This window comes from Lutzomyia longipalpis, chromosome 2 (genome assembly GCF_024334085.1).
Source record: "Lutzomyia longipalpis isolate SR_M1_2022 chromosome 2, ASM2433408v1".
NCBI classification, from domain to species: Eukaryota; Metazoa; Arthropoda; class Insecta; order Diptera; family Psychodidae; genus Lutzomyia; species Lutzomyia longipalpis.
Window position 1 is genome coordinate 30,583,112 of NC_074708.1, and position 12,396 is coordinate 30,595,507.

At 36.2% G+C, this 12,396-nt stretch overlaps 1 protein-coding gene across 1 annotated transcript in view; it reads left to right on the forward strand.

The window, feature by feature from the left end:
• Positions 1-12,396, forward strand: part of LOC129790104 (uncharacterized) — a 182,026-nt gene that overhangs the window by 116,399 nt on the left and 53,231 nt on the right. The gene's annotated exons all lie outside the window — the stretch shown is intronic.

Below are 12,396 nucleotides of genomic sequence, written 5' to 3' on the forward strand. Positions count from 1 at the left end.
TTAGCACACTCCAAACCAACTCCATTTCCAACATGTTGCTCCACAGCAGAAACCTCATCCTACTGTACGTTATAACCTCCAATTTATATTTTCCAAAGCGGACGCAATTATTGTATGAAGTTTACGCTGTTCTCATACAGTTCCGTGTAAGAAAACGTGTTGCAGGGATATTTTTCTTTAATTCTTCATAACTTTATTAACGAGAGTAAAGGGTGCAATAGATAGAGCAGTGAGCTCGCATACAAAAGGCCGCCGGTTCGAATACAGAACCGGCAACATATATTTTGTACATATCTAAGTTCCTTGATGAGATTTCAAGTCATTAGGTACATATTTATTAATTTCTATTAGTTTTATTACTAGAAACTTTATTAGAAAGTTCAACTTTTACTTTTAAGAATGAAAATAAAAATATAAATAGAAAGTAAAACAAATATGTAAAAAAAAATTATAAATGTCAGTTACTTTTAATCCCTCAACGAACGTTTTAATTAATCATTTAATTAAATACCAGCTAAAACTTCAATCGCTTTATATCCCACAATGAAACATAATTCCTCAACTCTTATGAAATTCTTAAACCTGTCTGATTACCTTTTTTTCTTAAATTTTCTTCACATTCAATAAAATACAAAATTCCCATAAAGTACACTAATGATCATATTTCTAACACTCAATTTAAACACTCTATTCAATCACCGCATTTTCAAACGTGCTTGCCAATTTAGCGGTCCTGAGAGATAGTCATTAGCAGTAAGAGCACACAGAAACGTTTTGTGAAATCTCCTTCCTCTATGGCATGAACAAAAATGTATTGGATCATTAGCTGGGAAATATGGATGAAATCGCTTCGATGTACTGAATGTGAAATTTTCGCAAGAGAAGCATTTGGTGTTGAACAAGAAACAAGAGTGCAAGTTGCTGGGGAGGGAAACACGAAAATGTAATATTGGGGCTTTGCGTGCTAAAATTTTCAACTTGAAATTGCATATCAGCAGGAAGAATAATAAGAAAATTACACGTGCTCCACTATGAGTCCCAGTAGTATAGTACACCTCAATATTTCAATTTAGTATAAATCACCGGTCCCTATTGAGCAAATTTCTCCTCTTGTTATATATTCTGATACTTGTCATAATATAAATTATTAGCCATTTTCATTTGAGGGGGCTTTTGAGAGAGAGACCTATTGAGCTCCTGTTTGATGTTACTTCATTCTAAGATTTAAGTAGATGGGGGTTAGGTATAAATTCATGTCACTGGGCAATTGGGGAGGAGAAATTTCGTGTCGTCTATTATTTGTGGTTATTTGATGGGGAGTCTTCATGGAATAATTTGAGGTCTTTTCATATAGGGATTTGATGGGGGGATTTTCTGCTGAGATGAGACGCTATGGGAAAAATGATATTGGACTTTGATGTGGAAAGATATCGCACCGGATTGGCGTGAACGAGATGAAGTCTCCGTGTGCAGAAATACTCCACATTTCTTCTCCAAAGTGAGTGTCTGGTTATATCAGATGTAGGTGGTTGCGAATGCGAGGTTGAAATAAGCAAGAAGTGCGACAACAATTGAATATTGTAATATACATGATGTCTGAATGAGATGGTTGGAACACGAAGGATATATCTATATGTGTTATGTGGTTTAAGGGGGAAAGGGGGAGAGAAAGAATGGAGAGAATTTACCTGAAGAGTCGCCCAATATTTTGAGTTCGCGTGTTACATGTTCATAAGGAGGGTGTACAAAAGGAGAAGAGGAAATGATTTAATGGAATTGTTTCTAAACCGTTTTTCAGTTACTTAATACTAAGTATGCCTCTATAGAAGTATGCCACATCACTTCTTGGAATGCTCTTCAGGGAGCGCGGCGGAGTGTAATTAAGCAAAATGTCTACATAGAAATCCACTCAAATAATGGTCTACCCATACAGATTGTTGCAGAAATTTTTGAAGCAGCAACATATATAGTGTTAGTAACAATGCTGAAAGCAAGAACAGAGAACCTTATCGTAGGGCTTAATATATTCTGGCTCTCTTATTAGTCTTGAAGACTTTTAAATTGACTTGAAGGTAATACCTACCTATACCTATTAAGAATTATGTAATACCTAATTAATATGGATAGACTTCAATCTAATTAAATAATGCGGAACTTTTGAAATATTTTACGTTTAATGCATTAAAAAAGACAAAAGTGACGTCATTTGTGGAATTTTTAGGCAAATTTTTACGGGTCGTTTTTAATTTTATATTTATTAATGAGAGGTATCTTTGACGATTTTTTATTAATTTTGATTCTCGACGTGATTAGGCCGATTAGGCTATTTCGAATTTTTCATCAAATGAGTATCTTTTCCATAAATTCCATTCTTAAATGAAGCAGATAGAAAAACCCACAAAATGTATGTACCAATACCAATTCAATGTTATTATAACAAAAAGCTTTTTAATGAATCGTGTTATTAGTTTCTCGTATCGTAATATTAGTTGGAGATTCTTCTGAACTTGATTTTATTGAAATCTAATTTTAAAAAAATCATATCTATAAAAAAAAGAGTACAATGTAATAATGAGATTGTCTAATAATAAGATTGTGAAGCAGAAAATATTTATTCTTGAACTCCTACAACACTGCTCTACATTATTATATACAATACACAAGACTGAAATCCATTTGGGAATGGTTTCTGATTCTGTTTGATGATTGCTTTGCAAAGATCCCAAACACCTAATAAAGTCTCTTTCCTCACACCATAAACTTGACGTCAGCATGACATTGTTATTCAATGAATGAGACAAGAGAGATCCTCAAATATTCTATGTGTATATAAATATAATTTTCCCGGCACTGTAAATTCCATTCGAAACTGAATGATTGGAATAAAACATTTTGCTGGCTAACATTCGCCAATATGAATCCGCCACAAATCAATCAATTACTGTTTTGAATGCAAAATAAGGGGTGGAATTTGATTGAAAGGCGTACGATTTGGTTGATTCCGAAGACATGGCTCATCATCAATTGAATCACGGCACCAATCAACTGAAAACCCCCACTAATTTATAAATTAAGCCCCTCGTTATGCATCATCCGCCGATTTTGGGCAGTTACATTTACTATACCATGTGAATGAACCTACACACCACCACCGGAGGAATATTCTACTAGAGGCAGTATAGTGCTGAGAATTCAATATTGCAATTATCGGCAGGCTGTTCACATCATTCAATTATACGGAAACTACTGGTGGGAAATGTGAATTTGGTCTCTTGGTGTGAATTTGGATGACTAAGAAATTTATGAGTTGAAGAGCTTTTTGGTGCGATAGATGTGTGCATACCGAAATTGGCTAATGAGAAAATTGGTGCGGATCGAGGTGAAGAAATTCAATTGCCTCTCCCAGGTGATTAGATGGGGTCTTTAACACACATTAATGGTTGTTGTGCTAGATTTATGGAGTCATGATTTCATACGTAGCGATTCCATAATAGATTGTGGCAAAAATCACACGGTGTCTCCGAAATGTCACCTCGTGGGCTGATGTTGTAGGCGGTTTAGGTGAATCTCAGATAGCGCAATGCTTATTTTAGAGACTATATATAGATATATGTTCATATGTGATATACATGCCGTGCATATATAGGAAAATTCTAATCACCGATAGTGCCACCAGTAGCTTTTGTGGATGCTGTGAAATTCACACAGAATTAAACTTCCACGCACTTTAATTTATTATTTTCAGAAGTTGAAACACATCGCTCTGTATGTGGCAATAGAATAAATTTGATTTTTGCCAGATTAACTCGCCCTGGGTGCTGTGTGAGTGTGGAATGAGTTTGTGGATTGATGAAAATGTAAATGTGAAGTGACTTTTTATCAAGCAAATTGAATCCCAAATGCGGAGGAATAATGATTGTATGCACTGTCGAGGCAAACATAAGCATCCCAAGAATAAGAGGAGTGGGGGCCAACATAGAAGTATATGTACAATACGCCGTGATGATAAATGAGCCATTTTCGGTGTGCTATTCCTCCTTGTAGTATTTCCTTCCCTACATAGTAAGTCAATGGGTGTGAATTTGTGCTTTTGACTAAATGAGCAAATGTTCATTTTCTCCATTCGCGTTTTTTCTCCCCCACACACACACATTTCCCAAAAGTGTGATGCGCATAGCCCGAAAAAGAATTAATTCATCAGCAATTTAGATTAATTGCCATGTGAATTGAAAGTGAGTGTTTTTATCCCTGGAACATGACACTTGACTATCAAAATAATTCACACTTCAGGCACATTTCTACCCCAATTTCGACGTGGTGCAGACGAGGCCTGCATGAGAAATTGACATACACGCCAATTTAGGCACACACTCTCACACACATAGTTCCATTTTAGCATTAGCCACCCCCATGCTGTGTATGGAAAATGTGTTTTTTGAAATTCAATTTTTGCTTGACAGCAAAGACAATGAGCTTAACAAAGAAATGGATCCTCAAAGCTCAGCCATCAGAGAAATATGTTTTGGCACTTGTGATGGTTGAAATACAGTTCAATTTAAGGTGTTATTTTGCACACATTGCTAATTCTAAAAATGACATAAAGAACGTTAACAAGGTGGGGTTGGATGGGTTGGAAACAATTTTGAAATTAAGGATGGGGTAGCTCTAAAGTTATGTGAGTGAATTTTCCGTGGGTTTGCTGAATTTTCCACAAATGGTTTTCCACAAATTCCAAGTATGTAGTCACGAATGGGGCTAAATTAATCATTTTATATAGGTAATGTTAATCAGTAAATATATAATCAAGTTGAAAAAAATTTGAGTGAATGATTGAAAAAAATTTCTTATGGTGCTATGCAGGAAAAGAATGTCAAGAGAAAACGATCATGACATTTTTTCCTGACATTTTTTGTCATTCCCTCTCACTCCCACTAATGTATTTCTGTATCTTTCGTCTTTCTCTGACGCATGCTTCCGACATTTTCATCATTCTTTTCTGTGCACTCAACATGTTTTTCATTTCGTATTATTTTCTCAGTATTTGGGGATATTTTTCCATGAAAAAGTGAAAATGGGCTTTGCTGAAGTGTTCTCAGTGCCAGGAAAGCCGTGAAAAGTGGAAATTTATGGTCATTTAGCGGCCAAATATGTGAAAATGCGTGAAGTGAAAAATCAAAACATTCTTTCCCTGACCAATTTTTACGGGATATTTTTCTGTATTTTCACGACACAAATCACTTCCTGCAGGTTTTTTGGACTTTCCCACAGGTCATCTGCAACACGGAAGGTCTGTGTGGGGGGCAGGAAAATGCTTCCTGGGTGGTGGAATCCCACCTAAACGCGGAAAAAATTGGTCCGGGAGTGAATGTTTTGCTATAGAAACTGCACAGTTTTCACTTATTTGGCCAATAAATACCCCCGATTTTCCACTTTTCACACTTTCACAGGCACTAAGAACACTTCCACAAGCCGCTTTTCACTTTTCTTAAGCTAAAATATCACAATTTACAGAGAAAATTGCAGAAAACTAACAAATACGTTGACTTCACAAGAGCTGGAAAAAGAATGACAGAAAAAAACATGTTCCTGCGACATTCTTTTTCAACCTCTTACGTAGTCAACACGTTTCTTATTTTTCGTCAATTTTCTCTGTGAATTGTGATATTTTATCTCGGGAAAAGTGAAAAGCGGCTTGTGGAAGTGTTCTTAGTGCCTGTGAAAGTGTGAAAAGTGGAAAATCGTGGGTATTTAACGGCCAAATAAGTGAAAACTGTGCATGTTTCTATAGCAAAACATTCACTCCCGGACCAATTTTTTCCGCGTTCAGGTGGGATTCCACCACCCAGGAAGCATTTTCCTGCCCCCCCACACAGACCTTCCGTGTTGCAGATGACCTGTAGAAAGGTACAAAAAGCCCGCAAGAAGTGATTTGTGTGGTGAAAATCCGAAAATGAATCCCGTAAAAATTGGTCAGGGAAAGAATGTTTTGATTTTTCACTTCGCACATTTTCACATATTTGGCCCATAAATGACCGTAAATTTTCATTTTTCACTGTTTTCCTGGCACTGTGGGCTCTTTAGCTAAGCATTTTCCACTTTTCTTTGAGGAAAATATCCCCAAATGTTGAGAAAATTCAAGGAAATAAAAATATGTTGTGCGCAAGAAAAAAAGCATGCCATGAAAAAAAAATGTCGTCACCATGCGTGGGAGAAAGACGAAAGATAGGAAAATACATTAGTGGGAGTGAGAGGGAATGAAAAAAAATGTCAGAAAAAAATGTCATGATCATTTTTACTTGACATTTTTTTGCTGCATAGCACCATTAATAATTTCTTTTTATTTTATAATGAAAAGTTCTTTCGTGTTATGTCTTTCAAAGTCAAGAATGCAAAGCATGTCCTTAAATATGTACAATACTATGTACATCATGCAACTTCAAATGGTATGTCATTAAAAATAGTGAACTAACTACGAAAATACACAGCACACATATGTACAGTACATATATGTATATGAGAGGTCTAAGGTGAATGATCTCCGTGACCACTGACCACATTTTGCTGCAAAACTTGTCATGGTGGACACTTTAAACAAATGAAAGCATATTTCCAGAGTGGGTGTAATTGCACAAACAACAGTGGTCACCACTCTTCGGGAAAGAGCCACCTTCCATACCCATGGCCATGGTGTGTATACAATAATTATGAAAGGATGTTTCGTTGTGAAATTTCCATTTGTAAAGGGAAAAGTGTGAATAATTGACGATGATATCAATCTCACAGTTATACAAGAGAAAACACGGAATACATGATGAAGAGAAATTGTGGCACAGAGAAGAAAGGCAATGGAGGAGTGTATTGAGAATGGGGAGCAAAAAGTGTATGGTATATTGTGGAGGAGACAGAAAATTTATTCTAACGAGTGGAATAATGCCCCTCGTGGGGGTTCATCACCACCTCCTGGTGCTTTCGGAGTGCGAGTGGACGCACAAATAATCGGAAAAGTGTCACAATAACGTGTGGCAATGATAAATTGAGCCGGATTTCTTTAACTTTGCCGTCGTCCGTTTGCGTGATGAGGAGATATCGGAATGCCCCGTCTGATGTGACTCATTTCCTTCTTCTTCCTTGCACATAAAAAACGGAGAATCCCCTTTGCGTTACATATTATGCGAAAAAAAAAGAGTGTGGAATGACTTGCCTCACCCACCCCCGCCAGATTGATTCCAATGTGTCTGACATTGAGTCGTCGCACGATTGTATTACACTGAGAGAAGGAAAGTTTCCTCTTTTCCGCAGAGTGATGTATATGAGATATATTTTTGAGAGAGAGAGAAAAAAAAGTTGAAGTTACCATTTCACAGAGATTGTAAAATTCTCCTTGGCAGGAGGAAAAATTCAATAAAATTATGTGAGCGGCGTTTGGAATATTTGCAATTCTATCGCATCATTTCCCGTTCACCGAATCACAAAATACATAAAACGCTCTAACCATGCCCCGCCACTGGGTGAAGATCAACTTTTCCTACCACCATTCTGCATGCAAGAGCTTTTCCACGATACGTAGCACTTTTACAACTCACTTTCCTTATCCGTTGCATGTGAATTGGAGTAAATTTTTCATCTTACTAAAACGACACAAGTCTTCAAGTTTTGGTGTATTCCAATGTATTTTACATAACATACATAGGTATATATAGCAACTATCAAATAAAGACAAATTTCCATTTCTTCTGGATGACTTCGTGCCAATGTCAAAATGTATCCCAATTCATTTTTCTGTCACTCGACAGATATGATAAATTTTCTCCCCATTTTCCCCAACACGTTAGACATTTCTGCAAACTATTCATAGCAGACGACACCAGTGTTTAGCATTTCTTGGGGATAACAAACCCGGGGGGTAGATGATTGGTGGCAAATGCAAATTCCTTGTATGGACAGTAGGTTGCACAATAAACACACGAGACACAAACTATATTTTGTTGATTTAATACGAACGATACGAAGAAATTAGACCAAAGATTTTTCATATTAGGCGAATCAAATCTTTTCCTTTTCGTTCAAAATTTGAGAAGATTATTTCATTAAAGAATTCTTTTATTTTATCCTTTTTTTCCCTAAAATGTGAAACATTATATTTTCCCGAATTAGTTAGAAATGAGCCAAAGGAGCCAAAAAAACGTTTTGGCTGAGAAGTGATTAAGCGTTAGTTTTCCTTTTTTTTTACAATGCCCTACAGCAATTATGCTGGGCTGCGTCTCTCAATTATGTAGTCTTATCTTATAACCAAATATTCAACCCCAAATTTGTTACCCTGGCTTATACAACCTGAGAAGGAGCTTTTCCTTGGTTTTGCTCTGGAGGTTGGTTGACAACACTAAGACGCCCAAGGGCGCATGAAGATAGGACGAATGTAATTGAGATGAATAAATTTAAAATGAAATGAAATGTTCTTTGAGAGCATCCAATAGAATAAATATCTTTATGAAAAATTAAAGACAAAAATGAGAAAGTATATAGTTAACTCTTTCTGCTAACTCATTTACAGATTTTGAATCAATTCTAGTTAAGAGGAAAATTTCTGTTTAACTTTGTACTACCCCATATTAAGCGACTTTACCCTATATCTATTTTAAGCCACACTGCCTTCTGCTCTAGTAGATACTTATTGTTCTGGATTTCCAATTTATTTGTTGATTAACTCTACACACAAATTTCCGAGATGTTATTCAGTGCATTTTAGTGCGACAGATTGTAAGCTTAAATGTGATTGAATGAGCATGTATGTTATGTATGTATAAATTTCCATACAGAACTTTATGCCTATCTTGATAATGATGCGATAAGGAAAAGCATCAACATGGGGGATGCTTTAAGCCTTTGGAGAAATTTTTTTGCTCCTCTCTGCAGGGGAGGCGATTTCTCTTATCAGATAGATGGAAGCATTGAGCTCAAGTGAATGCAGAAAGCAACACAAATTCCTTATAATAGATCACTATTTGATCCTTTTTATTTACGCACATTTTCCTCGGTGTGTTCATCTCAAGGGGCTGGTATACGGTATCGTAATGCGGCATCTTCGAGAGGGGAAGAAAAACAATGATACATTTCCTCAAGACGAATTAGATATTGGGCATGACGCTTTAGGGGGAAAGGGGGAGGATGGCTGAGGGTGCTCATCAAGAGAAAATATTACATGGTAGCGATTCGGTGTCTTTTTGAACATGAGACTGATTTCGGTCTGTCTCCTCCGTGATGCTGTTAAATCTGTTTTCCGCCGACACACGGAGAATTTCTTGTCGAAAAGAAAACAAAACCATACATTGTTCGCATTTGAGGATCGTGACAAAATGAAGGAGGAAAAACACTCTGTACCAATTTGTACCATCAGTTTCACCGGGTTGGAAAACAGGGGAAAGAGTGGGGGAGACAGAGAGAGAAAAAAATCAGGAGGAAATGTGTGTCACGTGCTGACATGATAGCCCTCATGTGTCTGTCCTATTTGATACGCAAGGGAAGCACATTCTTTGCCAAATCCCATTGTACCCCGACGCACCATTTGCCAGTCAAGTGATGCGTTTTTAACAAGTTTCCTGGAAATTTTCATTCTCCATCGGGCATGAAGGTTTATATCGGTACAGCTACGGCACTAATTAGTGACAATGATAAATTGTCGACTGTGTGTCTTTAAATTCCATCCCTGGTGCTTCGTTTTTGCTTTCGTCCATCCACACGGTTTCTGCTTGCATTTTGGTTTGTAATTCGTCTTTTTTTTTACCAACCAGTGCAACGGGCAATTTTTCTTTTTATTTATTCAGTGAAAAATCTGCACATCCCTTTTCTGATGACAAACGTTGCAAATTACAATTTGCAGATACATGGCAATTTTAAATTGTAGCCTCTAAAACAACACACCAAAGTCTATGGAATTTTTTTTGTCCTTTTAGGATCGTTAGTTAATGCGTGAGTTGAGGATGTTTATATATAGATTATGTGTAGAAAGCAGGAACAAAAAAAGGATTTATTTTGTGACTTTAAAGGCGGAGGAGATGGGGTAAAACGTGTAATTTTTAGCTTTAACTTTATTGTTGATTTTATTGAAAATCATACAACATTCACCTCACACGTAGAAGATGTTCAGTGAGTATCTTATCGATACAATCTACCATGATACATACATACATATAGGAAGATACTTTACTTTAAGTAAAACCAAGATCAAATGATCGAAGAAATCTTTTTTTCTATCAACTGCTGCTCTTATCCTACAATTTGTATCACGAACCATTCATATTGTCAATGCCCCTGAATTCTTTGAGATATATAGAGCAACCTCCAAACTGCTAAACAAATTACATATGTATGTACATATACATTTTCTCTAAAGTGCATAAATATAAATATGGTAACACACGCTTTCCACATTTTAGAGGCATTCCATGACGCCTCCTTTCTCACCCATTGTATCACATTTTGAGCCACAGCTAATGTTATGTCATGGTAAAGTTATTGGATGTAAAACCACTCTTTGGCGGATGCGACTCTGTGTTTCTATATGTGGCTATAAATCGCGGATTAATTCCGTCTTCCGCGGCATTAAAACTGGATTAGGCAATATTTATGGATGCGAATGCCACTGATCTACACAATCTCGCAGCTCGCATGCAAAAAAATAAACTTATATTTATGTATTTATGGCCATGGCGACTCATTTCGATATACACATCGTAAAGTTTTTCCCCTATAAGTTGGTACTAGTAGATGAAAACCGACAAAATGATGGTGATCATAAAGAGATGGAAGAAAAATTTAGTGTTTCAAAATGCTTTTCGGTATAGAAGTGATGAAGAAACAAAGCTTTAATGGCTAAAAAATACAAGACACATATAGGCGGAGAGAAGGATTATTGTGTTGGCTAAAGATTATTGAGTCCTTCTTGTAATATTTTGAGAAAAAGAATTAAGATATCGTATAAAATTTTAAATTTAGTTTATTCTTTTTCTCTAGAAATAATGAGATTTCACTATTAGATCATTTAACATTTATTTTACAGACAATTTTTTAAAAAAAAGTACAATTTTCCACTGGATGCTTCTTATCAAACAATAAGCCAACTACTTGTATAATATTATCTGTAAACTTGAAATTGCATCAGAAAAATTATCCCAAGGATAGTTTGCTCGTTAATTGAACCAATTATTTACGTAAAATCCTTGTACACAAACCCTGGCAAAGTATTTCGTTTGGCAATGGGGTTGCCTTGTTGGCATCTTTTCCCCCTCAATAACCCCCAGGAGAAGTTGTCTCGAAAGCTAAAGACTTGTATTAACTATCTGGGATTAAGTTGTTGGTATTACTCCACTCGATGTTAGTTATAAAATAAATAGCGTTTATCAACTACGAGCAGATTTCCACTGTCCTCAATTTACTGGGGCGTACACAAAGAAATGAGCGCAGGGAGATATAGTGCAAGATTTTGGGGGGGAAAACACTATCCTTTCCGAAGGAAAAAACTTGTGAGATCTTTTATCTCTAAAATTCTTCCGGATCTTTACGCTTCATTTGGGTATAGAGTTGCACCCTGTATTTTGCCATAAAGTTAAATACAATCGAGCAATGCAGGAAGACGACATCCGGCAAAGGGGGTGTGACGGTAGGTGTTGTGAGTGGAAAAAAAAACCCCGAACGAGCTTCTTATTTAATGCAGAAATTTGCATTTAAATTGACAAAGAGCTCACCCAGCTTACCATTTTCATCGTCCTGACATCCCCCAACTGCTGTATAGTGCTTTACGTTCAATCAAAGCGCGTCTTGTTAAGTTTTCCAACCACCCGCGTACACAACCCTCTCTTCTACTTGATATTCAACACCTTTTCACGATTTAATTTATACATACATCCACATAAACGAGTGAAACATCCGTTTTTCGAGTTTCCCGCATAATGTTTCCTCTTCACTCCATAGCACCACATTTCTCAACTTTTGCGAAAATAGTACAACTTACCTATTAATTACATGTGACAAAACGGAAAATGCATATAGATTAGATGAGATTTCCCCCACAAATGTTAAAATAGAAGACATAATTTCTAAATTGTAAGCAAGAACTTTAAATGGGATCATATAACTATCTTCATTGCAAGTTAATTAATTTTTGGGAATTTTCCATTATTAAATTAGAAGAAAATTTATTTTTCTAAGGCCACTTTTTTTTAAGAAATAGTTAAAACTTTTCCAAGCTTTCAACCTAAATACCTATTCATGAGAAGCTGCTGAAAAGGGAATATTTTATGTGACAAAAAAACTTCTTATAGGAAAATTAATTTTCTCTTTAATTTAATTATTTTCTGAGGAGATAAGCTTCTGTGAATGCAATGCAATGTCGCAAAGATG